This window comes from Eriocheir sinensis, chromosome 56 (genome assembly GCF_024679095.1).
Source record: "Eriocheir sinensis breed Jianghai 21 chromosome 56, ASM2467909v1, whole genome shotgun sequence".
NCBI classification, from domain to species: Eukaryota; Metazoa; Arthropoda; class Malacostraca; order Decapoda; family Varunidae; genus Eriocheir; species Eriocheir sinensis.
This window is the reverse complement of record NC_066564.1, coordinates 11,595,660-11,616,702: the sequence shown is the minus strand read 5'-3', so window position 1 is coordinate 11,616,702 and position 21,043 is coordinate 11,595,660. Positions and strand designations below refer to the sequence as shown.

The 21,043-nt window shown below is 46.2% G+C and overlaps 1 long non-coding RNA gene across 4 annotated transcripts in view; it reads left to right on the top strand.

Moving 5' to 3' along the window:
* The window catches only part of LOC126984304 (uncharacterized), a 15,683-nt gene extending 826 nt beyond the window's left edge, over window positions 1–14,857 (top strand). Inside the window, exons 2-5 of one of the 4 annotated variants that reach the window (XR_007736561.1) lie at window positions 8,742–8,938; window positions 11,272–11,439; window positions 13,944–14,588; window positions 14,709–14,857. This is a non-coding gene — a long non-coding RNA (uncharacterized LOC126984304). Of the gene's footprint in view, window positions 1–8,741; window positions 8,939–11,271; window positions 11,440–13,943; window positions 14,589–14,628 lie in introns of all 4 variants that reach the window. The other 3 variants (XR_007736560.1, XR_007736562.1, XR_007736563.1) reach the window with 3 other exon arrangements.
* Window positions 14,858–21,043: the final 6,186 nt, after the last annotated feature.

Here is a 21,043-nt window from a genome sequence, read left to right as displayed (position 1 = left end):
TGTGTTTAATGTCAGGTGTGCAGTTATGTAAATTCCTCCTCAGGTACCCCAGGGTTCGGTTGGCTGTGGCACTGATGTGGTCTATGTCAGTGTTGAACTTTAGGTTAGTGGAGAGGTGGACACCAAGATACTTGTGTGTGTGGACTGATTCAAGGTCTGAATAATGGAGAGTGTAAGTGTGATGGATGGGGTTGTGAGCTCTGGTGAATCTTAACAGTTTGCATTTGTCTGGTCGGAACTGCATCTGCCAGGTGCGCTCCACCGCTGGAGGGCGTCCAAGTCTTTTTGTAGCAGTCTGCAGTCGTCAGTAGTCTTCATTGCTCGAAACAGCAAACTATCGTCGGCAAATAGTCTAGTGGAAGAGTTACGTACTATCCATATCAGACCCTATGACAGACCGTTTTTCGCAAATATCTTTCAAACGAAGACTCGGATCCGCATGGGACTTTGGCACAGATTGCTTCACACACTCCGCTAATTTTTGACGCTATTGTGCATTGCCAAATGCGGTTAGTTATGGCGTTTACTCGTGACTGTGATGGCAAAACCTGCGTGAGCCACTTACACATTCGAACAGGTGAGGCGTGACGTATTTGTGACGTGTATCCACCGCCTACCTCCACCCCTGGCTTCCCCTACTCCCACCCCTCCCTTTCCCTCCCTCCAACCCTCCTCCTCCCCCGCACCCTCTCCTCCCGCCCTCTTTCTCCCCCATACCTGCCCCCCCCCCCCTCTCTCTCTCTCTCTCTCTCTCTCGGTGCACTTGCGATGTGAGGCTTTGCACGCATATGAATATCTCTGACAATATCATATAATTGCATGGTATCTGTCTCTCACTGTGTATATTCCCCATTCTAATTTTAACTTGTCATGATTCTTGTGAATCAGCTCTCTTACAGTTGGGTCACACCTCATTATGTAGTGCATCGTACCGCCAGCCGCAGGCTTACTAAAAATTAGCTCAATCTTATTCTCAACATAATCAATTGAGTGTAAGAACTCATTGTGGTCTAAGATGGTCTCCTTTATTTTTTCCTTGGTCTTCTCTTTATGCTCATTGCATATCATGATCTTTGGTTTCATCTTTCCAACACTCTTGATACTAATTTGCTCAACAGACTCCAGTTTTTTGAGCAGCCTCAGCCCTTGTGTTCTCATTTTCAAAGTTCATGACAATGTTACCTCTATTTGTAAATCTTGAATCAGTTATTTGAATGCCATTCAATGCCTGGGAGACTTCTTAATGGTTTCACGAATGAAGACAGATCAACATTAATTATGATCGATGACACTTTGCGTACGAGGAACAATGGCGTAAAACTCAAATGTAGACAAGTAAATTCAGACTGCACCAAATTTTTCTTCACCAACGTTGTAGTGCGAGAATGGAATAAGCTCCCACCGTCAGTGGTCCAGTGTAACACGATTGACTCCTTCAAAAACAAGCTCGACCGTCACTTCCTTCAACTTAATATTAACGAGTTGAAATGCAACGTTTTGGAGCCATCTGATTAATGTTGAATCACTTAGGTTTAAGGACAGACCACCTAGTCTGGACCATAGGGTCTGTGTGGTCTGATTTTCTATGTAAATATGTAAATATCTGTCGCCTTCTTTTCCTGTGTAGAAGCTTTTACAACTAAGAGATTCTTCTTGACCTTCTTGCCTCTCTTTGCCACCTCAGCCCAACTGGATTCAGCATGCTCAGCACATTTAAGCGTGTCAACAACTGATCCCAGCTCCTCCTGCACCTTCACAGCCCTTGATTCAACCTCATCCTTAACCACAGATATTTCCTTAGATAATTCTTGCTTGAATTCATCCAATTTTTCCACAATGCTGGTAGCCAGAGACGCTTTATGAAGGCATGTGGTGCATATCCAATTTATTTTCGGTATATTATCCAGGTTGATCCCAGACAAATTAGCACACTTCACATGACACCACCTAGTGCACAAACAGCAACCAGTCAACTTCTCGCCCGTGAATTTTGCGCAAACATAACACAAATCCCCCAGTCCCTTGGCCCTAACAGCGGCCATGTCGACACTTTCTGTGCGGAGCTAGGCGCAACACCTCCGCTCAGCACCACGGTCACTCACTCTGTTGAGAGTGGAAGGTCGTTAATGTACAGAAGGAAAAGAAGGGGGCCTTGAGCGGCGCCTTGTGGGACACCTGAAGAAACAGGGACAGTGTCAGATGAAGATCCGTCAAGAAGAACGCGTTGAGTCCGGTTAGTAAGAAATGCAGTGATCCAGTGTAGAATAGGTCCTGAAATACCGTAGTATTTCAATTTTAATGTCAGTCTTTTGTGCGGGTCTTTGTCAAAGGCTTTGGCAAAATCTAAAACAATAGCGTCAACTTGTTTAATGTCACGTCGGTCAAGTAGCCTCGTCATGTCATGAAATGTAGTAATGAGTTGCGATTCACATGAGCGTTTGGGTCGAAAGCCGTGTTGTGAGTCAGTAAGGATGTTGTTTGTGTCAAGGTGACGCATTATGTGTTTGTGTATTATGTGTTCAAAATTTTACATGGAATCGATGTTAGTGAGATGGGGCGATAAATGGCTGGGTCAGTCCGGTCACCTGTCATTAGCAATGGATTAATGTTTGCCAAAAGCCAGTCAGAGGGTAATGAGGTGGATGATAGGGATTGGGTGTATATGTGTAGTGCGGCAACTATGCCTGATGAACGAGCCTCCCATAACCCACTTAGCCAGTGGGGTACCTCTTTGGCCGACTCGGTAAGGAGTGGTTCTTCCGTCACGCTGGTCGCGGGTTCAATCCTAGGCAGCCGGGGAATACCCTCTCCTTGTTGTGATTAATTTCTCGTGTGTTTCGATACACGCAGAGGACGTGTGGGACCGAGAGAGTAATGGAAAAAGAGAATAGAAAATCTCGTCATTAAATATGGCCTGCAGGATGGGGGCAAGGATGGGGGCAAAGGATTTTAGGATGAAGGCGGGAATGTTGTCGGGGCCAGTGGATTTAGTTGTGTCGAGTCCTTCCAGTAATTTCTGTATTCCGTTAGTCGTAATGTCAAGGGGGGCTATCGGGAGGAAGGGGCTGTGTGGCATGTTTGGTGTCAGGTTGTGTTCTTGTGTGTATACCGATTGGAACTGTGTGTTGAGTCTTTGTGCTTTGTGTTGTGGGCTGGTTACTAATGTGTTAGTGTTGTCTTTCAGTGATGTAATCGTGTTAGTGTCGTGTTTGCGCGTTTTAAGGAATTTAAAAAAAGTTTATTTTGTTATTTCTTACGTTGTCTGCGAGGTAAGTTGCTATGTGTTTGCGTTCCGCTAATTTTATGTTTTTGGCAAATGTCTTTTGGTGGTTTTTGTAGGCGGTCCAGTTATCTGTTGTGTTGTATGTCTGCGCGCGTCTGTAGAGTCTTTGTTTCTTGCGATGTTGTCTGCGTAGATCCCTGGAAAACCAGGGGAGTGTGTACCTACTAGAAAGTTTTTTTTTGTGTGTGTGTGTGGTATGTGTCTGTTCATTGAGTCGTGTATGGCGTGTTTCAGGGTGTTCCAGTTGGTGGAAAGAAGTCGTGTGTGTGTGTGTGTGTGTGTGTGGTATGTGTCTGTTCATAAGAGTCGTGTATGGTGTGTTTCAGGTTGTTCTGTTGGTGGTAGCGAGTGTTCTAAGTGCTAATCGGTTCACGGATAGAGAAAGTCATATCCGCCAGGGTTACTTTATTAGACAAAACTTACACAGCTCATCACGACAAGGACAACACATAGGATAGGTGTTTGTTTGTGTATGCGTTTGTGAATGTTGTTTGTGTAGGTTAACATTTAAGTGTTGGTGTATGTGTGGAACAATGTGTAACGGTGGACAACAAGAGAACGTGGACGGACAGTCAAAGGTAAACGAATACAAGGAAAGTTAACGATGAAGACGCGACAAGACAGACTGACAGACACAGTGACGATGGACATTACATGAAAACACTGAGAATCTTAGTCTCTCTTTGCAGCACCCCATTTTCTTGTCACTGAGGGGAAGGAACACGGAATTTGAGCGGTGACTGCTACAGTTCCAGTTGGTGGACAGAAGTCTTGTGTGTGTGTGTGTGTGTGTGTGTGTGTGTGTGTGTGTGTGTGTGTTCATAAGAGTCGTGTATGGTGTGTTTCAGGTTGTTCCAGTTGGTGGACAGAAGTCTTGTGTGTGTGTGTGTGTGTGTGTGTGTGTGTGTGTGTGTGTGTGTGTGTGTGTGTGTGTGTGTGTGTGTGTGTGTGGTATGTGTCTGTTCATTGAGGCGTGTATGGTGTGTTTCAGGTTGTTCCAGTTGGTGGACAGAAGTCTTGTGTGTGTGTGTGTGTGTGGTATGTGTCTGTTCATTGAGGCGTGTATGGTGTGTTTCAGGTTGTTCCAGTTGGTGGACAGAAGTCTTGTGTGTGTGTGTGTGTGTGTGTGTGTGTGGTATGTGTCTGTTCATTGAGGCGTGTATGGTGTGTTTCAGGTTGTTCCAGTTGGTGGACAGAAGTCTTGTGTGTGTGTGTGTGTGTGTGTGTGTGTGTGTGTGTGTGTGGTATGTGTCTGTTCATTGAGGCGTGTATGGTGTGTTTCAGGTTGTTCCAGTTGGTGGACAGAAGTCTTGTGTGTGTGTGTGTGTGTGTGTGTGTGTGTGTGTGTGTGGTATGTGTCTGTTCATAAGAGTCGTGTATGGTGTGTTTCAGGTTGTTCCAGTTGGTGGACAGAAGTGTTGTGTGTGTGTGTGTGTGTGTGTGTGTGTGTGTGTGTGTGTGTGTGTGTGTGTGTGTGTGTGTGTGTGTGTGTCTGTTCATAAGAGGCGTGTATGGTGTGTTTCAGGTTGTTCCAGTTGGTGGACAGAAGTCTTGTGTGTGTGTGTGTGTGTGTGTGTGTGTGTGTGTGGTATGTGTCTGTTCATAAGAGTCGTGTATGGTGTGTTTCAGGTTGTTCCAGTTGGTGGACAGAAGTGTTGTGTGTGTGTGTTTTTTTTTTTACGTTGTTTGCCTATTGCGCCGGTAGGCATCTTCCCGGTGGGGCCTGATGGTCGGCCCAAGGCTTCTTCCAGGTGGGGCCTGATGGTCGGCCCAGCCCGTTCTGGCGCAGGCGAGTGTTTATAGTGGCGCCATCTTGCGTTGGCTCATGCTGCCCCCCGGAACTCGTTCTTGATTCGCTTGGACGGCTTCCTCTAGAGTCCGGGTTGATGGGTGGTCTTCAGGACAGCATGTGGGTAGTTTTAAGCCACTCGGCGGTGACTGAAAAATCCGAGTGGTAGCGTGAGGATTCGAACCCGCGTCGTCCATCACGCGGCGAATGTGGGTCCAGTACGCTACCAGTTCGGCCACCGCCTATGTGTGTGTGTGTGTGTGTGTGTCTGTTCATAAGAGGCGTGTATGGTGTGTTTCAGGTTGTTCCAGTTGGTGGACAGAAGTGTTGTGTGTGTGTGTGTGTGTGTGTGTGTGTGTGTGTGTGTGTGTGTGTGTGTGTGTGTGTGTGTGTGTGTGTGTGTGTGTGTCTGTTCATAAGAGTCGTGTATGGTGTGTTTCAGGTTGTTCCAGTTGGTGGACAGAAGTCTTGTGTGTGTGTGTGTGTGTGTGTGTGTGTGTGTGGTATGTGTCTGTTCATAAGAGTCGTGTATGGTGTGTTTCAGGTTGTTCCAGTTGGTGGACAGAAGTCTTGTGTGTGGGTCTGTCGCAAAAAAGTCAGTGCTGAAAGCAGTAGGTCTTGTTTGATCATGTCTAAGTCAGCCCTTGAATAAAGGAATATCTGTCTGGGTCTCTGTTTATGTCTAATCGGTCGGAGGTCAGCGTCAATGATTAGTATGTCATGGTCACTAAGTCCGCCTCCGTGGTCTAGTGGTCAGCGTGCCTGGCTTCTACTCCCGCGGGCCCGGCTTCGAATCCCGGCCCGGGCAGTCGGCGTGCGGCTCACCTAGCTGTTCATCCTCCTTTTTGGGTTGGTCGATAAATGGGTACCTGGGGAAACCCGGGGAAGGTAAACTGTGGCAACCCGGATGTCACACTGGCCCCGTGTACCGGGGTAATGGGCCCCCTCCCATCACAGGGTCAAGGGCCAATGTTACGGAGATGAGCACCGAGGCCACGCGCTGCTACAGCGTATGCCCCCAACTTTACCTTACTAAGTCCTGGAACAACCTGAGTGTTTGCTATGTAAAGAATGTTGTTGGTGAGAAAAAGGTCAAGTGTGTGTGCTGTGGTCAAAGGACCACCGTGGCCAGCGGGGCGCGTTACCGTATGTGTTCGTGTTGGCTGGAGTACTGTTTGTGAGTGAAAATGTATTTATGATGTCAAATTCTCTTCCTTTCCACTCAAATTCTCTTCCTTTCCACTCAAATTCTTTTCCTTTCAAATTCCCTTCCTTTCCTCCACTCAAATTCTCTTCCTTTCCACTCAGATTTCCTTCCTTTCCACTCAAATTCCCTTCCTTTCCTCCACTCAAATTCTCTTCCTTTCCACTCAAATTCCCTTCCTTTCCACTCAAATTCCCTTCCTTTCCTCCACTCAAATTTCCTTCCTTTCCACTCAAATTCCCTTCCTTTCCACTCAAATTCTCTTCCTTTCCACTCAAATTCTCTTCCTTTCCACTCAAATTCCCTTCCTTTCCTCCACTCAAATTATCTTTCTTTCCACTCAGATTTCCTTCCTTTCCACTCAAATTCCCTTCCTTTCCACTCAAATTCCCTTCCTTTCCACTCAAATTCCCTTCCTTTCCACTCAAATTCCCTTCCATTCCACTCAAATTCCTTTCTTTCCACTCAAATTCCTTCCTTTCCACTCAAATTCCCTTCCTTTCCTCAAATTCCTTCCTTTCCTTTCCTCAAATTCCTTCCTTTCCACTCAAATTCCTTCCTTTCCTCAAATTCCTTCCTTTCACTCAAATTCCTTCCTTTCTCCTCAAATTCCCTTCCTTTCCACTCAAATTCTCTTCCTTTCCTCAAATTCCTTCCTTTCCACTCAAATTCCTTCCTTTCCTCAAATTCCCTTCCTTTCCTCAAATTCCTTCCTTTCCACTCAAATTCCCTTCCTTTCCTCAAATTCCTTCCTTTCCTCCTCAAATTCCTTCCTTTCCACTCAAATTCCTTCCTTTCCACTCAAATTCCTTCCTTTCCTCAAATTCCTTCCTTTCCACTCAAATTCCTTCCTTTCCTCAAATTCCTTCCTTTCACTCAAATTCCTTCCTTTCCTCAAATTCCCTTCCTTTCCACTCAAATTCCTTCCTTTCCACTCAAATTCCCTTCCTTTCCTTCCTCAAATTCCCTTCCTTTCCACTCAAATTCCTTCCTTTCCACTCAAATTCCTTCCTTTCCTCAAATTCTCTTCCTTTCCACTCAAATTCCCTTCCTTTCCACTCAAATTCCCTTCCTTTCCCCTCAAATTCCCTTCCTTTCCCCTCAAATTCTCTTCCTTTCCACTCAAATTCCCTTCCTTTCCACTCAAATTCCCTTCCTTTCCACTCAAAATCTCTTCCTTTCCACTCTAATTCTCTTCCTTTCCTCCATTCAAATTTCCTTCCTTTCCACTCAAATTCTCTTCCTTTCCACTCAAATTCCCTTCCTTTCCTCCACTCAAATTCCCTTCCTTTCCACTCAAATTCCCTTCCTTTCCACTCAAATTCCCTTCCTTTCCTCCACTCAAATTCCCTTCCTTTCCTCAAATTCTCTTCCTTTCCACTCAAATTCCTTCCTTTCCACTCAAATTCCCTTCCTTTCCACTCAAATTCCCTTCCTTTCCCCTCAAATTCCTTCCTTTCCACTCAAATTCCCTTCCTTTCCTGCACTCAAAGTCACTTCCTTTCCACTCAAATTCCCTTCCTTCCTCAAATTCCTTCCTTTCCTCAAATTCCTTCCTTTCCACTCAAATTCCTTCCTTTCCACTCAAATTCCTTCCTTTCCACTCAAATTCCTTCCTTTCCTCATAGTCCCTTCCTTTCCTCCACTCAAATTCCCTTCCTTTAAACTCAAATTCCCTTCCTTTCCACTCAAATTCCCTTCCTTTCCTCCACTCAAATTCCCTTCCTTTCCTCTCAAATTCCCTTCCTTTCCTCCACTCAAATTCCCTTCCTTTCTACTCAAATTCCCTTCCATTCCACCTTTTCCACTTCCACCTCTCTCTCCATACTCCTCTTCCACTTCTATCATTGCCGACTACTCTTCCACCTTTCCAGTTGCTTATCTTCTCCAGTTCAATCTTCTCAAAACTCCACTTTCTCTGTACCTCCACTCACCAATCTGTCCCTCTCCACTCATTCCACATACCATCACTCCACCTCCACCCTTCTATATGCCACATGCTCCACCTCTCTACTGTAATTTCTAGCTGTTCTCTTCCCTTTACCGCCAATACTCCACATAGACCACTTCCTCCACACTCCACTCCTCCACGTCTGCCTGCTCCACCTTGTTACAGTCACATTTTTTCTGTAACATGTACGTAAAGTTTCTAGCTGCGGTTTATTTCACAAGTCTAGTTTCTTTCAAGTGCCGTCTACTCCTCCTAGTCTACCTACTCCACTATTTCTCTTCGTTTCCACTTTCAATCTGCACCACTTCTCCACCCTACTTCTCATCTTACTCCACTTCTCACTCCACTCTTGTTCCATCATATTATACTTACTCTCCACTTTCTCTAATCATACTCTTTCTCTCCACTTTCAATCTACTCCACTTCTCCACTCTACATTTTTTTTTCAATCCACTCTTCCTCCAGCATATTTACAGCTTGCTCTCCACTTTCTCTAATCATTCTTTCTTTCCAGTTGCAATCTGCACCGCTGTTCCACTTGTTCCGCCCTCCAAATACTCCTTCCTACCTACGAGGGCTTCGTGGTGCAGTGGTTAGCACACTCGGCTCACAATTGAGAGCCCAGGTTCAATTCCCGGGTGGAGTTGAAAAATTTGGGCGGCTTTTCCGATACCCTACGCCCCTGTCCACCCAGCAGTGAATGGGTACCAGGTATTAATCGTGGGTTGTGTCCCGTCTCCTGGGGTCTGTTCCCTTCTCCTATAATTCCTTCCCCTTCTGTCTCTCTCCGGCATATGACCACAGATGTTGTGTCCCGTCTCCTGGGGTCTGTTCCCTTCTCCTATAATTCCTTCCCCTTCTGTCTCTCTCCGGCATATGACCACAGATGTTGTGTCCCGTCTCCTGGAATCTGTTTCCTTCTCCTATAATTCCTTCCCCTTCTGTCTCTCTCCGGCATATGACCACAGATGTTGCGCTGACTAAACCAAACTTTCCTTCCTACCTCTCCACCCCGCCGACTCTTGTTCCATCATCTCCAGGCTACAGTGCACACAGAATACCAGGAAAGTGCCTTGTGTAGTGATTGGCATTGACATAAAAAGGAGGAAATTTTAGGTAACCACATGGGAAGTCTCTATAGTGTCCGGCACTTGAGTGGAAGTAACGGATCATTGTGGAGAAAGTAGATTGGTTCGGGCGATTGCAATAACTCTGTGGTGGACTGGCGAACCGGCTCCTGATGTTGGTGGTCATTGAGCGCCACTTCAGTACCCTGCTTCAGGTTTTAGTCCTGGTCCTCATATTAGGCAGGAAGGTCAACTATTTGGGCTCTAGGACCATGGTATTAACCCAGTAGCTGCGGGGATCATGTTTCTTAACCCAGTAGCAGCGACGGGCCAAATTTGTGGCTTTAACGTGTAGCAGCGATGGGCCAAATTTGTGCCATGATATAAACCCCCCAAAATAGATGATACATAATCTGATCACAAATGCTTTGATATCTATTATGAAATGGTTTGTGTGAGGGTGATTTTTTCTCATTTTTTTTCGGTTGGAGGGACCATTAAGAAACATGATCCCCGCTTAAAGGCCCCTCTAAGCAAGAAAAATGAGAAAAATCATCACTCACGCAAAGCATTTCATAAAATATATTAACGCATTTGGGATCAGTTTATGCATCATCTATTTTTGGGGTTTATATCATGGCAAAAATTTGGCCCGTCGCTGGTACAAAGTAAGGCCACAAATTTGGCCCGTTGCGGGTACACGGTAAAATCACAAATTTGGCCCGTCGCTGGTACACAGTAAAGCCACAAGTTTGGCCCGTCGCTGGTACACAGTAAAGCCACAAATTTGGCCCATCGCTGGTACACAGTAAAGCCACAAATTTGGCCCGTCGCTGGTACACGGTAAAGCCACAAATTTGGCCCGTCGCTGGTACACGGTAAAGCCACAAATTTGGCCCGTCGCTGGTACACAGTAAAGCCACAAATTTGGCCCGTCGCTGGTACACGGTAAAGCCACAAATTTTGCCCATCGCTGCTACCGGGTTAAATGTCTGTAGCTCCCACTACGACCATTTCCGGAGGCCACAGAGATGGTCAGCTTGGCTCTCATAGGTGTTCTTCCCATTCAAGGTGCAGGGGTTGTGTAAGACTATCACTAGGATCACGAAACTCTCCATGAAAGTCCCAGCAACTTCCATTAGAGGCTTTTCAAAGAGGCAAACTGAGGAGCTGCGAAGATGGGCCTCGATCTCTGCCCGTCTTCCCTCGCTGGACTCCCCAAGCATGCAGACTTTGTGACCTACTTGACAGGACTTCCCCTGATGCAGATTCTTGTCTTCGTCCTGTCCTCAGTGGCTCCTGGTGCAATATACCCCACTGCTTCACTCTATCCACTCGTGACTTGTAACCATTGATATTTAGTCCACTTGTACTCCTTAACCCCTTGAATGCAAACCTCCTACAAGAAGACACCACCAAGCTACAGGAATGGAACAAAAAGTGGCTGCTACCATTCAATGAAGAAAATGTACAGTCCTGTACCTTGGGAGAGGATATCCAGCATACCAGTACCACATGGGAAACACTGCACTATCCACCACAGAGGCAGAGAAAGATTTGGGACTATATGTTACCAGGCTACCAGTGAAGGCAAAATCTGTGCCAACCGCAGTGAACGGGTTAACTGTTCTACCTTCCACCTACACCACTACCTCCACTCACTCCACATAACCCACCAATAAGATGCTTCCCTCTAAGACTCTGCGGTTGACAAGTGTCGTTGTTCTGAGTGCCTCGTCCCAGCCCAGTGACCCCACAACTTAGTGAAAGGGTTTAGAATTTTCCTTTTTTTTTGGGGGGGGGAAGAAGGGGAGAATGTATTGTCTTGCTCTCCAGTCTTGGAAGTATTGCTCTGTCTATTTTCTTTCTTATGCATAAAATAAGTATATATTCCCAAGTATCTTCTAGTTCCCTATGCATTTATATATCTTGTTCCCTGTGTGAACTTGTATTGGTTTCCTTTTTGGTTCATTTCAGGCTTTCTCAGGGACAACCAGGAGAAGACGAAGATGAAATTACAAAACCCAGAAGGCTGAAAGAGGAAGCCAGTCAGTCAGTCTACAGTCATTACAAAACCCTGAAGACAAGACTGGAGGAGGAAGTCAGTCTAGTGTCATCCCAAGAGGAGGCGGCCTGAGGTGCCAGGTACGCCAGAAGACAGTGGGTACTTCATTTATACAAAGCTAGAGGCAGGTTTGTCCTCTGGTTTCATTGATAGGCTTGGTAGTTCTAGTGACTGATCATCTGGGAAGGAGTGTTACTGACATATAAGGTTTACATATGTAGTTTGGTCTTCATTAATCTGGAAGGTTTCTCTTGGATTCATGGTGTTGGCCAGACTGTGCTGTCAGTGGTAGGTCCTCTGCAGTGTGGGAGTGAATGAGGTGTTTGAGTTCAGTGGTCAGGTATAGGTCGTGTGGAAAAGGAAAGAAAGGAATTGTGTGGTGGACAGATGAGATAGAAAGAGGCAGTTGAGGAGAACAGAAGGAACTACAAGAAAATGTTAGAGAGAAATATGATGGAGGAGGCGAGAGGGATTGGAGAGGAAGTACAGGGAGAGCAAGAAGTTGGTTAGGGAAGTAAAGAGAGTGGATGAGGATTTGGGAAGGAAAATATCACCAAAATACCAGAACAAAAACTTTGCTGGAAAGAAGATAAAAGTGAAATAGGGGAGGAAAGAGTGACATTTGTAGCATGAAGAGGAGAGATGGGTGCTTGTGAGGGGAATAAGGAGATAAGGGAGGTGTGGAAAGAGGAAACTGTAATGAATAAGAGTGTGGGAGGGAGAGCGGAAGTGAGCAGTGTAGGAATAAAGATCAGTGTAGGGCGGCCAGATCCACAGGGGAGGCTGGAGAGAGGTGAGATAGAGGAGGCAAAGAAGAAGTTAAAGGTAGGAAAGGCCCCTGGAGCTGATGGCATAACAGATTATTATTAGTAGTATTTTTTAACAACTTCGCCTCTAGCACCAGTTGGCTTTCTTCAGGGGCCTAGTGGTCGGCCCAAGCCCATCATGGCACAGGCAATTTTTATAGTGGCGCCATTTATTCCTCACTCATGCTGTGCCCCGGAACTCATTCTTGATTCACTTAGACGGTTTCTTCTAGAGTCCGGGTCTTCAGGACAGCGTGTGGGTAGTCTTGGGCCACTCGGCTGAAGTATGGAGGAGGTGTAGTTGTGGAATGGATATTATGGATATGTAACAGGAACAGGAACAGGGTGAGGTGCCTGAGGGTTGAAGAAAGGCTAGTGTTGTGCTGCTGTACAAAGGGAAAGGAAGCAGAGGTGACTAATAGTTACAGGGGAATAAGTCTACTCAGAGTGGCAGGAAAAGTGTATGGCAGGGTTTTAAATGAGAGGATGAAGAAAGTAACTGTACATGGGCGGTTCTGTGAGAGAAATGAAAGCCAGAGTGGGGGAACTTGGTACAAGGCAGAAAGTGAGAGGTACAGAGGAGTCATTGGTGGCGGACCTGTTTTCAGATGATACAGTACTGTTGGCAGAGAATGAGGGGACGCTACAGAGGATAGTGGATGCATTTGACAGGGTGTGTAAGAGGAGGAAGCTGAGAGTGAATGCTGGAAAGCGCAAGGTTATGGTATTTGAGAGGGCGAGAGAGCAGGTCATTGATATTGCAAAGCCATACAGAGTTAGAGCAGAGAGCACAACAAAGTGTAGGATAAGGTTAGGGGAGGAGAGAGTGGAGGAGGTGACGGAGGTGAAATATTTAGGGACAGTTGTATGTAAGCATGGAAGGTGAGGTGAGGGAAAGAGCAGTGAAGGGCAGACAGGTGGTGGGTGCATTGGGGAGAGTTGTGAGAGGAAGAAGTGTGAGCATGGCGGTAAAGAGGGGAACAAGGAACAGTATTATCCTGCCAACTCTGTCGCATGCATCAGAGACGTGGACATGGAGTGCAGCGCAGCAATCAAGAATACGTGCAGTGGAAATGAGTTGTACAAGAGGTGCGTGTGGTGTGTCAGGATGGCATGGAGGAAGTAATGGAAGTGTGTGTGAGAGGTTTGGTATGGGTTGACAGTGAAGGGAGTGGAGTGTGGAGTGGTGGAGTGGGTGGTGCGCTGAGATGGTTTGGACACATGATGAGAATGGGGGAGAATGAATTTGTGAAGAGTGTACGAGGGAAGGAAGGCCATGGGGGCGCCCGCAGAGGAAGTCGATGGTTCCTTCCAGGAGGTACTTGGGATGAGAAGGGGGCCTGCATGAGACTCACCTAGAGGGACCCCTGGGCTCTGTGCCGTAGGGTGGGCGAGGCGATGCACCCCCCGGCGTATGCCCCCATTGATATTGATTTTGTAGCTCACTTATGTAATGCAATATTTAGTTTCTTCATCAGTTAATAACAGCATAAAAGTGAATTACGAATGTATTAAAAAATCATTACCAAGCAAACATGACATGCTGAGAGCTGCACCTACAAGTTGTTTTTTAAATGTGCACAATTCCCTTCCCTCCCAATGAATTCAAAGTCTGGTGATGCCACCGTGTTCAGAACATCTCTGTAACCTGCAAGTTTATTTTTGCACTACCTTAACAATCTCATGAAAAATAGGAATATAAAGCACTAGAAACATTTATATAAGAGACAGACTTCAAATAGTGTCTTATTTTGTAGATAAAAATTTGTTTTTTCAAGCCATCCACAGTCCACTCTTATTCTCCCGTCCACTGAAGAAGGCACCAAGTAAGAGTTGCAAGGCAGAAGTGTGAGCTACAGAAAAAAGTGTCAAGATGCAGTGTGGAGGGCCAGTTTCTCAAGATGAGCCGGAGCAAGGCTGCCTCAAGCTGCTGTCCAATCAGCGAAGAGATCACCTCGGCAGCCCGGCAGGCCACAATGGCAATGTTCAGACTACAACAGCGTTCAGGGAAAACAAAACTACACACATTTCGCGGCAGCCATGGAGTCATTATTGAAACTGAATTATTAGCATTAGAGTTTTACTATGGAGATATACATATATTACCACTGTAGTGAAAGACAGAGTATGGAAGGAAAATCACCAAAATTTGTAGAAGTTTAGTAAAATAAATGTTTGCAATATACAAAAAATCTACAAAAGGTGAAAATGACATCCTGAAACTAAGGTGAAGATATGAAAGCAAAATACCTTGCCTGAAAAGGTGTGTAAAAACCTGCCTGGGTACACAAGTGCCTGAAAAGGTGTGTAAAAACCTGCCTGGGTACACAAGTGCCTGAAAAGGTGTGTAAAAACCTGCCTGGGTACACAAGTGCCTGAAAAGGTGTGTAAAAACCTGCCTGGGTACACAAGTGCCTGAAAAGGTGTGTAAACACCTGCCTGGGTACACAAGTGCCTGAAAAGGTGTGTAAAAACCTGCCTGGGTACACAAGTGCCTGAAAAGGTGTGTAAAAACCTGCCTGGGTACACCAGTGCCTGAAAAGGTGTGTAAAAACCTGCCTGGGTACACGAGTGCAGAGTAACAGCCACACCCTGCAACACTCAGGATGCAAGTAACTGCTGCACCAATAAATGCTCCCGACAACACTACGTAACACTATAGTATAACCGTAAGCCTTAGGAAATATAAAGGCGTAAATCCATAAGCCTTAGAAAATATAAAGTCCGGAAGTAAGAACTGAATCCCCATTGATCCTCAGCCTGGTATCCTCTGAAGCCTTGGCCCGCCTGAGGACTGGAGTCACTCTGCAGACCTAAACTCCTCCACACACTTGGTGGCCTCAGTGAGGGCAGACATCAGCTCAACGTTGCCTTCCTCCATCTGTAAGGAAACAGACATTGATACAAGGTGACTGGCTGCCACTTCTGACTATATTCACCTACTAAGAAATCCCAACACACCCTTGTTTTGGGAGCAGCTGTGTGGTACAGATGGGGCACCAGCCCATACACCCAGGCCAGGGGTAACCTTTAACCTTTAGAGCATAGGTCCCCAACCCGCGGCCCGCGAGCACCCTTGGTGCGGCCCGCGGGACTTTACATCATTGAACATTAGGTGCAGCCTGCCGAAGGGCTCCAGGATCGTTTCTGTGGCCCGCGGTGCAGACTGTGGGCACATGACCGGTTTACAACTTTTTAAATCTCTGCAGTGCTGAGAGCCAATGAGCGTGCGCTGTTAAGCCGGCCAATCAGCGTCCACTATGGCGCACTTTTCGGCTTTATAAGGGGGCCTCGGCCATTCAGTTTTCAGTGTCTCTCCCCTGCTCTAGACTGCTGAAAGACTTGGCATGTGCTCAAGACTATGCAGTGACAGTCTCAAATCAGTTCAATGTGCTCGGCTCCCTTGAGAACCCTGTAGAACTGTGGGATACCTTCAAATGTGACTCTTCGAGCTGCCAAGGAGTGTATTGGAAAGCGCCCGAGATCTAGGAGTGGGTTTGCCTCGGAGGAGATGCTGTCGTATTACACCAAGGCCATCTAGCGAGCCGACGCCAGCTGCTCTCAGAGTTTCGTTCAGCTTTCCTGTCTTTCTTTTATATGTAGTCTTTGTTTGAACATCGCACGTACGGAGCAGCACATGCGACCACAATGGAGGAATTAGGACCAAATGGTGAGATACGACCGGTTGAACATACGGCGCCAGGAAACCATGTACCGAATGACAAAGGAAAATGGCGATTCTCCTGCTGGCAACGTGATGAAAGCACGTCCTCACACCAAAGAAATGCTGCCAAGTCATACTCACTGAACGATCTGTCTCGTAACATGGACGTTATCACGCATCATCGAATAAAAAAAACTTCTGTATATAGTGTTTTTGTGAAGTACAAAGGCTAATGTATACTCACCCCCAAAAAAAATTCCTACATGTCGTCACACCTGGGTCAAAATGGCCACTTCCAAAACTTTATTTGACAACAAAAATAACGTTACTGGAAACGCTTTGCCGAATGGCACAGGGCACTCATACCAGAGAAGTGAGAAGGAGCAGAGGACTGTGATACCCTCTCCTCAACAGGCCACCCGACGCACTAATACATGCCCGTGAATGAGTTGAAAAATTCGGCCAAGGTTAACCACAGTGAGCGCGAGTTTCAAAAACCCTTAATTTTTGTGCCAAACGGCAAACGGTTTCCATTCTAGGGTTAAGCAGTATAGGATATACGTTGTCAGGTCCGGGGCTTGTATTTGTTTTAAGGGACTGGAGAGCTTTAAGGACTTCATCGGTAGTTATTACAAAGTTAGGCAATGCCTGCTCAAGAGGAGGAAGAATCTTCCTCCAAGAGAGCGACCCATGAGGGCCACTCCATGTATTATTCCTCCAAGGATAAAACTAAGCGTAAGGAAAAGAAAATACAAGAAATAAAAGACCATAATTAAAATGCATACAATGACAACAACTTAGGGCATAAAAAGTCTCCTGTTAGAAAGAAAAGAAGAAAAATAGGGAAAATAGGCAAATCGGAAAATAGGAAAACCTGAATATAGTGTGAAGAAGAGAAAAAAGAAGCAGATCATCACAAAAGAAGAAGAAAATACGGAAATAAAAGAAAAATGGGAAAAAATATGTACTAAATCAGAAGAGGAAAACAGGAAAATCTGAATCTAGGTACACAGAAAAAATAAAGAATCAAGAAGGACCTAAGAAGATGTGCAAAGAGGAGATTTGATTGATTGATAGTTTATTGTTGCAGATAAACAAGAGGAGAAGGGAAAAGAAGAAAAAACAGGGAAATAAAATAAAGAAATGTGAAAAGAGGTCAATCGTAAAGGATAAAATCGGAAAGTCTGAATATAGGGAGACAGAAAAGTGAAACAATCAAGAAGGAGCCAAGAAGCTATAAAGGAAGGAGAAGAAGAAGAGGAGGAGGAAGCCAACAAGTCCCCTGTGACATCAAGATCAAGGTCGAGGTCCGCCGCGTGCCCTGAAGTGCCCTGGCAGTGTTTCTCGTGGAGGAGGAGGAGCCCCTCGGCGTGCAGGCCCCCAGGGTGAGTGTGCGGGTGGTGGAGGGCCAGGGTGTGGACGGGCTACACTTGGGACAGGAAGGAGGGAGGGCCAGGGGTGGACGGGCTACACTTGGGGCTACTTGGGACAGGAAGGAGCGGAGGGCCAGGGTGTGGACGGGCTACACTTGGGACAGGAAGGAGGGAGGGCCAGGGTGTGGACGGCCACACTTGGGACAGGAAGGAGGGAGGGCCAGGTGTGGACGGGCTACACTTGGGACAGGAAGGAGCGGAGGGCCAGGGTGTGGACAGGCTACACTTGGGACAGGAAGGAGGGAAGGGCCAGGTGTGGACGGGCTACACTTGGGACAGGAAGGAGGGAGGGCCAGGGTGTGGACGGGCTACACTTGGGACAGGAAGGAGGGAGGGCCAGGGTGTGGAAGGGCTACACTTGGGACAGGAAGGAGGGAGGGCCAGGGTGTGGACGGGCCACACTTGGGACAGGAAGGAGCGGAGGGCCAGGGTGTGGACAGGCTACACTTGGGACAGGAAGGAGGGAGGGCCAGGGTGTGGACGGGCTACACTTGGGACAGGAAGGAGCGGAGGGCCAGGGTGGACGGGCACACTTGGGACAGGAAGGAAGGGAGGGCCAGGGTGTGGACGGGCTACACTTGGGACAGGAAGGAGGGGAGGGCCAGGGTGTGGACGGGCTGTACTTGGGACAGGAAGGAGGGAGGGCCAGGGTGTGGACAGGCTACACTTGGGACAGGAAGGAGGGAGGGCCAGGGTGTGGACGGGCTGTACTTGGGACAGGAAGGAGGGAGGCCAGGTGTGGACGGGCTGTACTTGGGACAGGAAGGAGCGGAGGGCCAGGGTGTGGACGGGCTACACTTGGGACAGGAAGGAGGGGAGGGCCAGGGTGTGGACGGGCTACACTTGGGACAGGAAGGAGGGGAGGGCCAGGGTGTGGACGGGCTACACTTGGGACAGGAAGGAGGGGAGGGCCAGGGTGTGGATGGGCTACACTTGGGACAGGAAGGAGGGGAGGGCCAGGGTGTGGACGGGCTGTACTTGGGACAGGAAGGAGCGGAGGGCCAGGGTGTGGACGGGCTACACTTGGGACAGGAAGGAGCGGAGGGCCAGGGTGTGGACGGGCTACACTTGGGACAGGAAGGAGGGGAGGGCCAGGGTGTGGATGGGCTACACTTGGGACAGGAAGGAGGGGAGGGCCAGGGTGTGGATGGGCTACACTTGGGACAGGAAGGAGGGGAGGGCCAGGGTGTGGACAGGCTACACTTGGGACAGGAAGGAGCGGAGGCCCAACAGCGGGCCATTTACTTGCCGATATATGTTTGCACCCCGGGCCTGAATCGGTTACGCTGCATGCCAGAAACAGATCTATATTGGGATTCTGTAACCATACTGCAGCCAATACTGGGCCTATGCAGCCTTCTATTAATACCAATGCCGGCCCAATTCTGAGCCGGGTGCAGGCCAACATGGACCAACTGTTTCCATTACCACCCCGCTTTGCAGCTGTGATTTTCCTTTTGCCTTCTCAAAGCTTCATCTCATTGACTGTGTATGTCATCAGAAGAAGACCTTATGAAGTAACAGACGCTGTTCCTCCATAACGTTGTTTTCTAATGACATACACAGTCAGTGACATGAAGCTTCAAGAAGGCAAAAGGAAAATCACAGCTCCAAAGCGGGGTGGTATTGAGAACAGTTAAAATCACAATGAAATCCAGACAACAAATAACTGCAAACACAACACTGAAATGGGATTATCAAATCATATTATGCCAGTATTCTGGATTTTCAAGTGTTAGGGTTCTAACAGATGCTATAATTTGTCATCCATTTTCTTTGGATCATTTTAGATCTTTGATAATACAATAGTATCTTATTAAATAATGAGGCCAAAAATGATCTATGTTGCATAGTAACTTTGACCACATTCAATAATGGTGGTTATATGACTGGACACATATTGCAAGCATCCATGAAAAATAAATGAATGCAAATTATAACATCCGTGAACCCAAAGATTGTCAGACCTAAGGATCGACATGAAGAAATGCAACTCAAATACAAAAATGTAATTTTGCTGCTTCATATCAAGCACTCAACCTTTCAACTTTGCTTGACATGGTGCTGTTTGACCTTGATATGTCTTACACTGGCAAGATTTAAGATTGGCAAAGTGTGAGCTAATTTACTGCTAGAATGTGTCATATAAGTGCTATAAATAAGACGATAATCATTATATGATGCAAAATATATTCTTTCCATAAGAAATCAAAAGCAAATCACAGCATCATGGTGAGATACATCTCTCCCTCTATACTATGAAACAGACAAATCACAGCATCATGGTGAGATACATCTCTCCCTCTATACTATGAAACAGACAAATCACAGCATCATGGTGAGATACATCTCTCCCTCTATACTATGAAACAGACAAATCACAGCATCATGGTGAGATACATCTCTCCCTCTACACACACACACACACACACACACACACACACACAGGATATGGAGAAGATTGATAGAGAAGACCTAGTGACGAAGGACGTTAAGTGGTAGAAGAGGGCATAGCAAGAAACTGAAAAAGACGACATTCAGAAAAGACAAAGAAACACACAGTTTTCCACATAGAAGTATAACAGCTTGAAATGAACTTCATGAGATTGTGTGTGCAAAAACAATACATGAATTTAAGACAAAGTTGGATAGAAAAAGATATAGACGGGATGACAGCATGAGGCTTGGAGGTTTTGTATTTTTTTGCCCAGTGCTTTATTTTGCTCTCCAGCAGCTTAAGAATGATTTAACTTGCTGTTAAATAATTGTTAGCGTAAGAACCTATAGCTATTTTGACTTCTGGTCTTTAGTTAGTGTAAAATATGTAAAGCATTTTTCCAGTTTATTTTGTTATCATTCATTGTTACACAACCTTTGGTAATCATTACCAAGGGGCCTCTAGATGCATAAACACAATCAAAAAATAAATAAAAGGGATCACTCAAGTAAACTCAAAACAAGGGACAAGAAAGGAAGAAAAGGAAAACTTTAAATGGTTTCTTAATTTAATAACAAAAGAAATTATATTAATACAACAAAAATGAAAGTGAAATATTTACAAGTTCCAAAAGATAAGTCCAGTTACTACTTTAAGATAAAATAAGCACAACAGTAAAGTACGGTAAATAAATAAAATCACAAATATGAAGACACAAATAAATCCTACAACATAACACCTAACCCGCAGACACACACACACACTAAGTTACCGGGGAAATTCACATTATGCTGTACTTACACAAGACTAGAGAGGAGCGGTAGGGGAAGGGAGGACCAAGGCACCTGGAATGCTGAAGTGAAGTGAAGGCAAGAGAAGGACTTTTATACAATTCAAAGAGGGAGGAAAGAAACACAAAGGGGTGGAACAAAACCTTATTTTACACATAATTTAGGGCAGGGATTGGTCACAATTAGTGGGCGGAGAAGTGAGTGGACACGATGACAGGGTATGGGCAGTGTATGGAGGTCATTGTAGGTCACACCCAAACATGGATAGTTTTCTGTGAGTGGCTCAGGAGAAGGGTATGGGAGGAGTTAAGGAAAAAGCAAAACAAACAAACATTTTTTCTATGAACGGGTGAGGGAGGAGACTGGGATGGACGGAGCAGCTGCAGGACACGTGTTGTTGACATGATGCCGTAGGGCTAAAGGCACAACAAAACACAAGTTGAGACATAAATAGACGGAAACAAGATACTGGACACACAATGATATAGTTGTAGGACATACATACACACAGACAGACACAAGTAAATATCATAAAAATAGCATGGATCGCTAC